General features: G+C 39.3%; 1 pseudogene; it reads right to left on the reverse strand.

The window, feature by feature from the left end:
* Positions 1–1150: 1150 nt before the first annotated feature.
* LOC139661847 (E3 ubiquitin-protein ligase rififylin-like) lies at positions 1151–11852 on the reverse strand (annotated as a pseudogene).
* Between the last annotated feature and the right edge of the window lie 541 nt (positions 11853–12393).

Genomic DNA, 12393 nt, shown 5'->3' on the forward strand with positions numbered 1-12393 from the left:
ATGACGTTAACAACATGAATCCTGGTTTCTGTTGTGACATGCTAACAGGTTAACATGAATCTTGGTTTCTGATGAGGTTAACAACATGAATCCTTGTTTCTGATGTGACATGCTAACAGGTTAACATGAATCCTGGTTTCTGATGAGGTTAACAACATGAATCCTGGTTTCCGATGTGACATGCTAACAGGTTAACAATCCAGGTTTCTGATGAGGTTAACAACATGAATCCTGGTTTCTGATGTGACATGCTAACAGGTTAACATGAATCCTGGTTTCTGTTGTGACATGCTAACAGGTTAACATGAATCCTGGTTTCTGATGAGGTTAACAACATGAATCCTGGTTTCTGATGTGACATGCTAACAGGTTAACAATCCTGGTTTCTGATGAGGTTAACAACATGAATCCTGGTTTCTGATGAGGTTAACAACATGAATCCTGGTTTCTGATGAGGTTAACAACATGAATCCTGGTTTCTGATGAGGTTAACAACATGAATCCTGGTTTCTGATGTGACATGCTGATGGCAGGTTGACAACATGAATCCATCCTCCCTGGTGTCAACAGTACAAACTACTGGTGGTGTAACAGTGTGGCAATTTATTCTATGCTCAGTCACATTATGCCCTTTAGTACCAATGGAGCATCATTTCAACACCACAGCGAACCTAAACATTTTTGCTGATCAGCTGGATCCATTCATGGCCATGGTCTAACCTTTTCAAATAAATCCATCCAGCACACACATTCAGTTCAACTATCCCAAGTGTCTTTGTTAAGCAGAATCGGGAGATATGCATGATCTAAACTAGATGTCATAACTACTACATAATGTAGGTGCATTTCCCCCATTGTGGGCAATTGTATGCTCCTGCACAACCTATTAAACAAAATGGACTAGACTGGATCCGCTTGAGTACTATGCAAGCATGAATTTCATATCATAAATTTAGAAAATTAAAGACTTCTATTTGGTTTATGTCCATAATTTCCTGACAGAAGACGCGATTGAGTAAACTGACCCAAATATCTACCCCAAACACCAAAATACAAGAAATCACGTTATACTTTGCAAATGTCTTCAGTTTTTATATTGACTTGAAACAGTATTTGACAGGATTTGAAAATAGTATCTCACAGAACAAAAAATGTCTCAAAATCAGTGCATGAGGAGAGAGAGATCATTATTTCTCTTCTTCAGTCACATTTTGTGCAGAAATCATTTGATAACTAACAAGATGCTGCAAAGCTTATCAATAAATAATTAATTCAAATCATGACTGTTTAAGCCCCAATCTAGATTTTTTTGTGAATCAATTAGGGGTATGTACACACATTATTGAAGAGCAAGACTTATTGATGGAAAATCTCTTTGAGACTTTCAGATCCCAGTTTGACTCAAAATACAGGTCAATTTTGCTCTAATATCAATACAAATGTAAAAAAAATTACAACTTTTAGAACTTGTTTAGCTGCTGTATACTGTATGTCTTTGTATCAACAAATAAATGTATTACCAAGAGTGAAAAAAAATGTAATTCAATAAATGGAAAATCTTGAACAAAGGCAGTTTTCTAAAGTAATGTACTGGAACTGCAACCCTGGAGAGAAAAGACAATTTACGTTTTCCACATTTTGAAAATGCTAAAAAGGTGTATGATGCTGTGAAATAAATAGAATTGTGGGGTTAAATCATTACTAATTAGTACTGTAGCAATGTTCCAGCAATTATACTGTGGTTGTACTAGAGCTGCAACGATTAATCGATTAATCGATTAGTTGTCAACTATTAAATTAATCACCAACTATTTTGATAATCGATTAATCGGTTTGAGTAATTTTTTAAGAAAAATAAGTCAAAATTCTCTGATTCCAGCTTCTTAAATGTGAATATTTTCTGGTTTCTTTCCTCCTCTATGACAGTAAACTGAATATCTTTGGGTTGTGGACAAAACAAGACATTTGAGGACGTCATCTTGGGCTTTGGGAAACACTGATCCACATTTTTCACCATTTTCTGACATTTTATAGACCAAACAACTAATCGATTAATCGAGAAAATAATCAACAGATTAATCGACAATGAAAATAATCGTTAGTTGCAGCCCTAGGTTGTACAATCGTTTAATGATGATATGTAAAGAACACATTTACATAAAACCATTTTACTAACACCCCATTTAGAGCACAGTGTCACTGTGTCCACTGAGGCCTTACACATCTGTACCAGTACAGAAATCAAAAAGTAATCTACCCATGCATCTAAGTAGAGACACAACGATGGCAACATAAATGATATGGTGCCGACTAAAATGCCACTAAAACAGAATGATCATTTTGCAACCATTAAATGTAACATGATGTTTATCTTCAAATGTTGATGTTAGCATTCCAAAAACTGCTGTAACAAAACAGAATATCAGATATTGTTGATGATGAGGTTTTCTTGCTCAGCAAGCCGGTAAGAGAAACTGAGTATTGGCATGTGAGTGTTTGCTTGAGTCCCGAAAAAAAAAAAAAGGAAACCATCTCTGAGTGACGGTGGTGTCAATGTTTCTTTCTTTATTGTGTCCAAAGGGTCGGTGTTGTTGTGCATCAGGACCTGAAGACATGTACGGCCCTGACTACGTACTGCCTGCAGATGGGCATTCATTCATGCGCTTGCCGCACCTACTGCAGGTGACCATGTGACCGCATTCCAGCAGTACGCAGTCGATAGGGGAGTCCATGCAAATCCGACACAGGTTCTCGTCCAGCTTCTTTGCTGCAGCGGTGTCTGAAATCGGGAAAGAAAGAACTCCGTTTAGGTCAATCCCGCTCGTCGAGTTGGGAGGCTATATGTTTAAGGTATGATTTTTATGTAAAAAGCATGAGCGTGCGATAGACAAAAGAGACAGAAGAGTACCTTCCTAAGAAAATCCTTAATTATTTCCCACATTCACATACAAACCAGTTCCTCATCACTACCTACTTGCATAAATTAGTCAGGGTTCCTACACGGTTTTCATTTTAAAATTCCATATTTTTCCCAGACCCTATGTTCTTGACCGGATTTGATTTTGGTGGGTATTTGATATAATGCATGCTGACAGCGGCTGGGTAATAAGAGCGTCCCTCTATCTGAACATTATTCTTCACATCAACAAAAACTGTGGACTCAAAGTGGCTCTACAACAACATAAAAGCTAGAATTATGTGTGTATCGGACCTGAACCGCAACATTTTCCAGACTTTTCCAGACATTTTTTCAAATTCCCAAACTATTCAAGATCTGGAAATGATCAAATTCATTTTTAATACTTTTCCAGACTTTCCAGACCTGTGTAGGAACCCTGATTAGTGGATGCACAGACCATGTGGTCGACAGGCGAGTTAAATTTGCAATGGAAATAAACAAGAAAACTTCAATTGTAGGCATTAGGTTAGTTATATGCGCATTGTTGCTTTTATTACTTTATAAGTATGTATCCATGTAGATGTTGTTACAATTCTACTATTTTGTACTATTTATGATTTATAAGTAGCAAATTTTCAGTTACAATTGTTCATTATCACAACCTTTCAAATTTAACTGATCTAATTACAGACACTTTATTTGAATTGAGGTGAAGGCAAATTAGCTTTGTGCATGCTCTGGAATGTGATTAGTTAAATCTGAATACCATTACATCCCCCAGTTAGAAGAAGTGTGCACACTTGCACAGCTAAGGTGTCATCCTTTGTTTTTACCTTGATTTTACTGGTTACTGTATCCAAGTTAAAGTAAAAAAAAGTCTGATTTAATTGGTTTTCATTTTACACCTAAGGTAATAAAAAAAAAATAGGAGCATCTGAAAGTGTGTGGATTTTTGATATGCGCTGTATATGCATTGTCAACTATCCAGTTGATATTAAGTTCAATATGGGCATTTACTGCTTTATTATAAGCATGTCTGTTATCACACTAGCTGTATGGCTACAGAATAGTTCACTCAATTCTATGGTGCTTGGCTGTGATACTATTTCTATGTAGGTATACCATCTAACTAAATTATATAAACTTTATCTTGGATCATGCACTTTATTTATTCATTTATTTTTCCCAACTGAATTTTATTCTGTGACGACCATCAAAAATTATGGGTAATGCAAAATATGAGTTATTAATACACAGTGTATGCATCATTTACTGTATATTCCAGTTGACAGATGTGGGCTGGAATGCCACAGTTTGACCTGCAAATCCATAATATTACAAGCAGAGGCCAACAGTGCCCCCCGGTGACAGAAGAGAAAGGATCATTCACAGAAATGTGGATAAAGTGTCGTAGCTGTGATGTTTTTATTAAAGGAATAATTCACCCAAAAATGAAAATGAAAGGGACATCTAAAAAGTTAATGTATTGATGAGGAACACAGATGTGAACTTTTCCTGGCACCAAGATGCCCCTACATATACAAAATATAATGTGGGACGGTTACAGACTCTACCTGACTCCACCTTACCTCTGGTTTTTATTTATATGTAGACAGAAATGTATTATCGACACCAGATCTTGACACTGGAGCTATAGAAACAAATGTTATCTGTGATATCAAATGTGATATGTCACATACGTTTATATTTTTTTCAGCATATGTGTCACGCTATGCCCAATAGGTCTCCACGGAATGACTCTCAACAGTCACTGACTAGAAACAGATGCAAATAAAATGGAAATTGATATTGTCATTATCAGATATGCCATAATAGACATTACAGATTCAGTTTCATTCCAAATTGAGATGGCAACAATCTAGGCTCCTCTCTCCTTTCCATTATTCCTGCTGGTGTCTGCAAACAGTCAGCAGAGTTACAGATTTTCAGGACTCATTTTCCTCTCTGCAGAAGAAACCATTGCTGCCATTCATTTATGATTAAATTATTAAAAACAATTTCACATAGCGAGATAATCCATCACAGTAAACAAGTTTCTGTTTTTACCGTTACTCCATTGTGCCCGAGTTGAGTATTTTCATATCAGCGCAGCATTACGTTACACTCTGTTACTGTCATTCAAACTTTATTGTCACATCCATGTCTTTTTGTTTAGGTCGTCTTTAGTAGCCGGGACAGCAGTTAATTTCAAGCTGGTTTGACACCGTAAAGTTTGTATTTTTACAAACAACCAAAATTATTGGGGAAATGTAAGCTAGACCAGTGATTCTCAACCTTTTCCATATCAAGGACCCCTAATTTAGTCCACATTAGGGCAACGGACCCCCATTTGATGAGATTTTGTCTCTTGACCTAAATCTGAGAATACGTTTTTTTGTTAGATATGATTTTGTCCAGAATGCCATGACTATCTGTATTGTAGGTAGAGAGATAACAGAGAAACTATGATCAAAATAGTCATTCTTCTACATTCTCTAATTGTGTTAACTTCTTGTAAATTAAATAATGCTAAAGTTTAACAATTCAGCAATTTGCTGGGGACCCCCTGGAACCCCCTCAAGGACCCCTGGTGGCCCCTGGACCCCACGTTGAGAACCACTGAGCTAGACAAAGACGTAGTAAATGGGCTACAAAGATTGCTGACACAAGGATAACACTGCCTGTGAGATATCATTGAAATAATTAGCTAATTTAAGATAGCGAACTATTCACAAAATAGTAACATTTGTGATGAGGGAATCATTTGTATATTTTTGAAAGACTGGTAACCTGGTTGGTAACATTCTCTTATTATGGATATCTGGCGTTGGATATCCAATGAATATCTTCATATGGGAGCAGTTGACTCTTGTAAGATGTTTTAAATCTAAGAAACTCTTTGTCTCTATATTTGTTTGCTAATTCAGTGTTATATATCCATAAACTACACTTGACTAGGCAGACTTTTTTAAGGCTGATACTGATAGCCGATAGCCAGTATTTCATGCTGCTATTCAATATCTTTAAAAATTCAATATCAATATCTTAAAATTTTCATGCCAAAAAATTACAAGTATTCAGTGTCTCCCCAGAAAAGCCTCTAAAACAGCATTTAGACAAAATCTTATAGTCATGATTTACTCAAAAGCTATTTGTTCATTTGTGCAACACAAAGATGAGGTCCCAGACAACTATATTTTTTGACATATATTATTCCATAATATATGTAGCACATTAAAATGAAAAAAGGTTTTTGAGCACCTTTTTTTTTTACATTCAGGTCAATAGAGAGGGGCTGCAAGGTCAATGGAAAGTGGAAAGCTCTGGAAAGGTGCTACGCCTGATATCTGTTTAGACGGTGTGAAAGTATCAGGTGCTTTACAAAGCTGACAACAGTTCAACTTTTTAGTGGCGACTACATGACATGGGGGCTTTTTTGTGAGCCAACCAATCACAACAAAGAAGAAGCGGGGTTTCACAGTACGTAGGCCGCTGACAGTTAAGGACGACTCAGCAGAATTAAAATGGATAAAGCACAGTTACAAATGTTGGTATTAGTTCAGTCAGAGAAAGAATTCCGGATCATTTATAGCACAAATGGAGCGGTGGAGGGAGTTTTTGCATTGACTTGGGTCAACGGCAGCAGTGGCATGAATGATCAGCAGATTATAAGGACCGCCTCACTGACATGTTTGAATGTGATTGGTGATTGAGAGTCAGCTGATACTGATCAGCTGATAGCATGCACGACCTCTGTGTTCTGCCTGAACTGACGCGATGCTCCACGTTAAGAGCCAGTTTTGTTTTCGTTTTCAAGACCAATGATGCCACCTAGGTGAAAGGTTGGCAAGACAATATAGGAGCAAATTGCTCGTGGTGCCCCAGCCAATTTATTGAATGAGGTGTGCAAGCAGTAGCTGGAAGGTGCCGTCGAGACACAGTTCCCAACCGCAATAAAGAAAGTAATAGAACATAAACGAAACAAGTGTAAAGAAAGGAGTAATCAGAGAAAAGAACACCATCCAACTCCCAATACTTAGAGACAAGCTCGAGGGGATGGGGGTGGATCCCTCCTTTGTTTCCTGGATCACAGATAACCTGACAGGACGACCACAGTTTGTCAGGCTGGGGAACTGTGTCTCTGGGACAGTACGACTCTGAGTCCTGCCACATCCAGAAATACTCGGATGATACTGCTATTGTGGCGTGTATCGGGAATGGGCAGGAAGGGGAGTACAGGAACCTGACGAAGACCTTCAGCGACTGGAGCGATAAGAACTGCCTCTTACTGAACACCTCCAAGACCAGGGAGATGGTGGTGGATTTTCACAGGTCTAAGCCCTCTTCAGCCAGTCAACATTCAAGGGGTGGACATTGAGGTGGTGCACACTTATAAATACTTCGGTGTGCATCTGGACAACAAGCTGGACTGGTCACTGAACACAGATGCCTTCTACCGAAAGGGGCAGAGACGGCTCTTTTTCCTAAGGAGGCTTAGGTCCTTTGACGTCTGCAGTAAAATGCTGCACATGTTTTATCAGTCGGTGGTGGCAAGTGACCTCTTTTACGCTGCGGTCTGCTGGTGAGGCAGCGTGAAAGACAAGGACACTAGGCGGCTGCACAAGCTGGTGAAAAAGGCTGGCTCAGTGCTTGGCGGGAGGTTGGACTCGCTGGGGACTGTGGTGGAAAGATGCACACAGAGTAAGGTGCAGGCCGTCCTGGACAAGGTCAGTCATCCCCTCCACAACACCCTGGCAGGCCAGAGAAGCAGCTGCAGCGGACGGCTCATCCCGCTGTGCTGCAGGACTGAACGGTTCAGGAGATCCTTTGTCCCCACAGCCATCAGACTTTACAACACCTCAGTCAATGGCAAGGGATCATGACCTTGGCTGCTGTACTTTTTATTGGCACCTTTTATTCATTTATTTATTTCTATGACTCTTTGCTTTTGAGTAATTTTGGTTTTTAACCCTGTGCATGCTGCATTACCTTCTTTTATTGTGTATTGTCTCTAATCTATAGTTATACTGTATGTTAATACAGATTGTGTGAGCTACTGGACACCTGAATTTCCCCAAGGGGATGAATAAAGTATTTATCTATCTATCTCTATTTTTATTTGAGTTTTGCTCCTTTGATTTAATTTGACTTGTAAAGGCCTGTTTTATTTTTATGAATGTATATGAGTTATACTTTGTTTGGAACAAGCCAAGCCAAACCAACAAGAACACATCAAGACCAACAAACTGTGAGTACCTGCGCGTTGGAACTTTACAGCGTATAGTGGCTGGTTGTAGATAAAAGAAGCCACCACACGCCATTTGTTATTCTGTGTTGAAAATGGAGAAAGTATCAGTAATAAAGTTGGTAGTAGTTGGTACTCTGATCATAAAGCGTCAGGATGTGGGAGATTATAAAAGTCGGACAGTTGGACATCAGTATAGTTTGGTGACAGTGGCAGCTGATCCTTGAGGCAGCACATTTTCTACAAAAAATGTAAATGGTGTGAGTGCGTTAATTCTTCTTTCAGAATGGTATTCTGCAGCAAAGTACCGTAGAATAAAGGGCAGAGTTAGCTTCAGGGGTTCCAAAGGAAACTATGCAGAGCCAGTAACCTCACCACAGAGCCTCACACAAGAAGAGGATGAAATGTAATGTTCCTTTTTCACATTTTGCAAAAGTCAGGATGGAGGCATTGTGAAATATATTCAATGAGCAGTTCTGAACGCTGAACTTCAAAATTTAAAAAGATGCTAAAAACGAAACTGAACTATGGGTAGAGGAGGCAATGCAGCTACTAATAATGATGCATGAGACAAAAAGTACAGTACGCATTCTCAAATCCAGAATGACACAAAAACCAACCTTCGCCTTGGTTCTGGAGGTCTTTGTAGTCGTTGTAGAGGCGGGTGACTCTCTCCATTAGCTCCCACTTCTCGCAGCAGCCCTTGAAGTTCACAAAGTTGCGGGCGAGGATTTCTTTGAGCTGGCGGACGCTCAGGCCCTCGATGTCCTCCACCCGGCTCAGGTCCGACAGGGAGGCCCTTCTGCCCGGCATCAGCCCCTCGTCGCTGTCTGAAGACTGTCAGGACAGGACAAGGAATACGAGGGATTTGGGAAGCATCCACTTCAATTTTAAATTTGAGTTAGGTCAGTGGTTCTCAAACTTTTTGAACCAAGTACCACCTCTGATCAAAGCAAACCATCCAAGTACCAATGAGCGGTATGAGCGCATATGTATGCAAAAGAGATGGACATCTCAATGGGATTCACCTGGTTAAGTTAAGGAGAAATAGCCTAAATAAAAATAAAATGTGTCATTCGCGTAGGCAGTGCCAACATAAGTATGTGGTGGTGTGCAGACTGAAACAGTAAAATTGAAAATATGAAAACATTTTAAGTCTATTCAAAATTTTTGATTATGCTGGTAAATCACAAATTAAGAAATTATAAACACTGTGATGGTTTCACAGGGTTCATCGAGTCATCTGGCGTACCACCTGGCAGTGTTCCACGTACCACTGATGGTACTCATACCACAGTTTGAGAACCACTGAGTTAGGTTAAGCTTTAAAGCCTAGCACAAGAGGGGTACATAGTTTATATTTCTGTTCAAGTTGAATGAACTTGGTTTGTTTTTGCTGCCAAATAAAACCCACGGACAGAACCAGAAGGCTGCCTTGCATTCCCAAGTGCTTTGTAATCACAAGTGCTCAATAAATAAATTTCATATTAGAAAAAGTATTTGTATGCAATTTAAATGAGCAAACCATACTTTGTATATTGGATTTTAAAAACTTTGATTTTTGGTTTGTAGTTTGTCTTTAACATTTTCTGACACTGAACGTCCCTTTGAGGCTCATTCCACTTGACATTGATCCAATCAAGTTAGCGACTTTTATGCGACATTTACCTCCCTGTCCTCTTCGTCATTGTCGTCCTCTTCCTCCTCCTCCTCGTCCTCCTCCTCCTCCTCGTCCTCTTCGTTTTCACCTTCATCCGAGACCTGCGGGGATTTGTCCTGCGCTTGGGCCTCGAGTCCCGACTCGTCGGTCTCTCCTGGCTGGGAGTCGGGGCTGGTCGTCTCCCCGGCGGGCGGGAACTCCGGGGAGATCGGACGGTCGTCGCCGCTGTTGCTCGGGGTGTGCTGATCCAGGACCAGATCCACCAGCTCCTCCTTCTCACGACACGTTTGCGTAGGCACCTCGTGAAGGTGGAGGTAGTCGCGAAGTTCCCGCACCTAAAGCGTTTGGAGAGTCATGTCAAGAATCTAAGGCCACATCCACACTAACTCATTTTTGTTTAAGTAAGAATTCTGAGATTAAAGTTAGAACTCCGAATTCTGACTTGAATCTCCGAATTCTGACTTGAATCACAGAATTCTGAGTTTAAAGTCAGAATTCTGAGATTAAAGTTAGAACTCAGAATTCTGACTTGAATCTCCGAATTCTGACTTGAATCACAGAATTCTGACTTGAATCTCCGAATTCTGACTCGAATCACAGAATTCTGACTTGAATCACAGAATTCTGACTTGAATCACAGAATTCTGAGTATAAAGTCAGAATTCTGAGGATAATCTTATCTCAGAATCTCCGAATTCTGACTTGAATCTCCGAATTCTGACTTGAATCACAGAATTCTGACTTGAATCACAGAATTCTGCGGTTAAAGTCAGAATTCCGAGGATAATCTTATCTCCGAATCTTCGAATTCTGACTTTAAACTCAGAACTCAAATACATTTTTCCACATGTGACCCTAATCCTCTTCCGTATATCTTGAGACAGACAACTCGGATCTATTTGAAATCTGACTGGACGACAAAGAAGTAGGGAGGCGGCCCACCTTGAGCCTCATCAGCTGCGTGCGGTTAAACAGTGTGCCATGGAAGCGCCGGCAGGTATGGCAGAGACGGGGGTGTGGCGGCTCCAGCTGCACCGAGCAGCGGCCGCAGAAGTTCTTCTTGCAGTCCACACACACATGCTGCACCCCAGGCAAGCACAGAACACCACGGGTTATGATAAATATTGCATACTAACGCGGTACATTTTAGAAAAAAGTAGGACACGGGCGCACAATAGCAGTAAGTGCTCGCTCAAGGGGTAAGACATTTTTAGTTAACTCAACAAATAAAATGATGAAATGGGGGGAAAGAAAAAGGTACTCCTAGTTATCGGGGACATGCTTTGCCCCCTCATTTTAAAAATTTCACAGGGATTTTATGAACATTCAAGTAATTCCAGTAATTTCTGATCTTATGGCAGCTAAAATTCACCTGTCAAGACCCATTTGTACAAAAAGACCTTCTGATCATTTGGCTTGCATGTTTAATACTGAACATATATATTTTAGATATTTATATTATTTGACAGTGTTTGCTCCACTACGCTCTACACTCATGTCATGTAGACTCATGTTCCTTATAAAGGTCGTCTCAGATTAGCCGGTTTATTTTTTTTGGTTTATTGTTACTTTGATTCTATTCTATTCGTGCAATTCATGCAAGTCATCTTTCTTTCCCAGTACATTTTTTGTAAAGATAAAACATTGTTTGTCTGTCAAATCTAATGGTGTGGTACATTAAACTATAAGGGGTTTATTAGCAAAATAAAATGAGCTCAGGTCTCACTCAGTTACATTACAACTTTAAAAGATGAGGTTGCATTGCTTCTCATTACAGAAATGCCTTGTTTTCAAGCTGGTACATACACTGGCAAGCTGGTTTTTTTTTTGCAAATAAAAAAAAATCTCAAGGATTATTATAGATAGGTCACAGTGCAGACAGTTACAAGGATGATTACTATGGGAGAATTTAAGTTAATTTTAAAGGATTGAGAAAATAATACTCTTGGTCAGTGTAATTGCTCCTAAATTTTCACTGAAATCGTTTTAGAAAATTGTACCTGTTTATGCATCATAACTGGATTTTTGTCCTTGACCTTGTATCGCATATTAACTGGATACTCTCTCGTTTGTAGTGTGTGACAGTTGTATTTGTCTGTTTGCATTGTTTGTGTCTATTGTTGTAACAATGTTTATGCTGCTCTCTTGGCCAGGTCACTCTTGCAAAAGAGATTTTAATCTCAATGAGACTTTTACCTGCTTAAATATCTTTTGAAAGCAGCTCCGAAAATGTGGTTTAATCATTGAGTTCTTCTGAAAATCCACCTGTTAATTATTAAAGACACGGTGTATTCTCAATTATGGAATTATTGAAGTTCGCACACTGTTCTCTGCTTGCCAATTTTTATTTATCGCAGTCTGTTTAAAGATTTGTCAGTCTGTTCAAAAGATGACCATGATTTATTCTCCCTTGCCCTGTTCAAACAAGTGTTGAATGAGCATCATATTCATGTTAGATGCAAAAAAAAAAAAAAATGTTTTGTGGTTGTTTATATTTGATTTAAATTTCAGTGGCATTTCTGGTCTGGTGTTTCTTACCTTCCGTGCTCGGGTGTCAAAATGGCCTCCACAAGCCTTACACAAATGTGT

Source organism: Centroberyx affinis, unplaced genomic scaffold (genome assembly GCF_046629955.1).
Source record: "Centroberyx affinis isolate AG114_WGS23_722 - 3 ecotype Tasmania unplaced genomic scaffold, CSIRO-AGI_Caff_v1 ptg003631l_1, whole genome shotgun sequence".
Lineage (NCBI taxonomy): Eukaryota > Metazoa > Chordata > Actinopteri > Beryciformes > Berycidae > Centroberyx > Centroberyx affinis.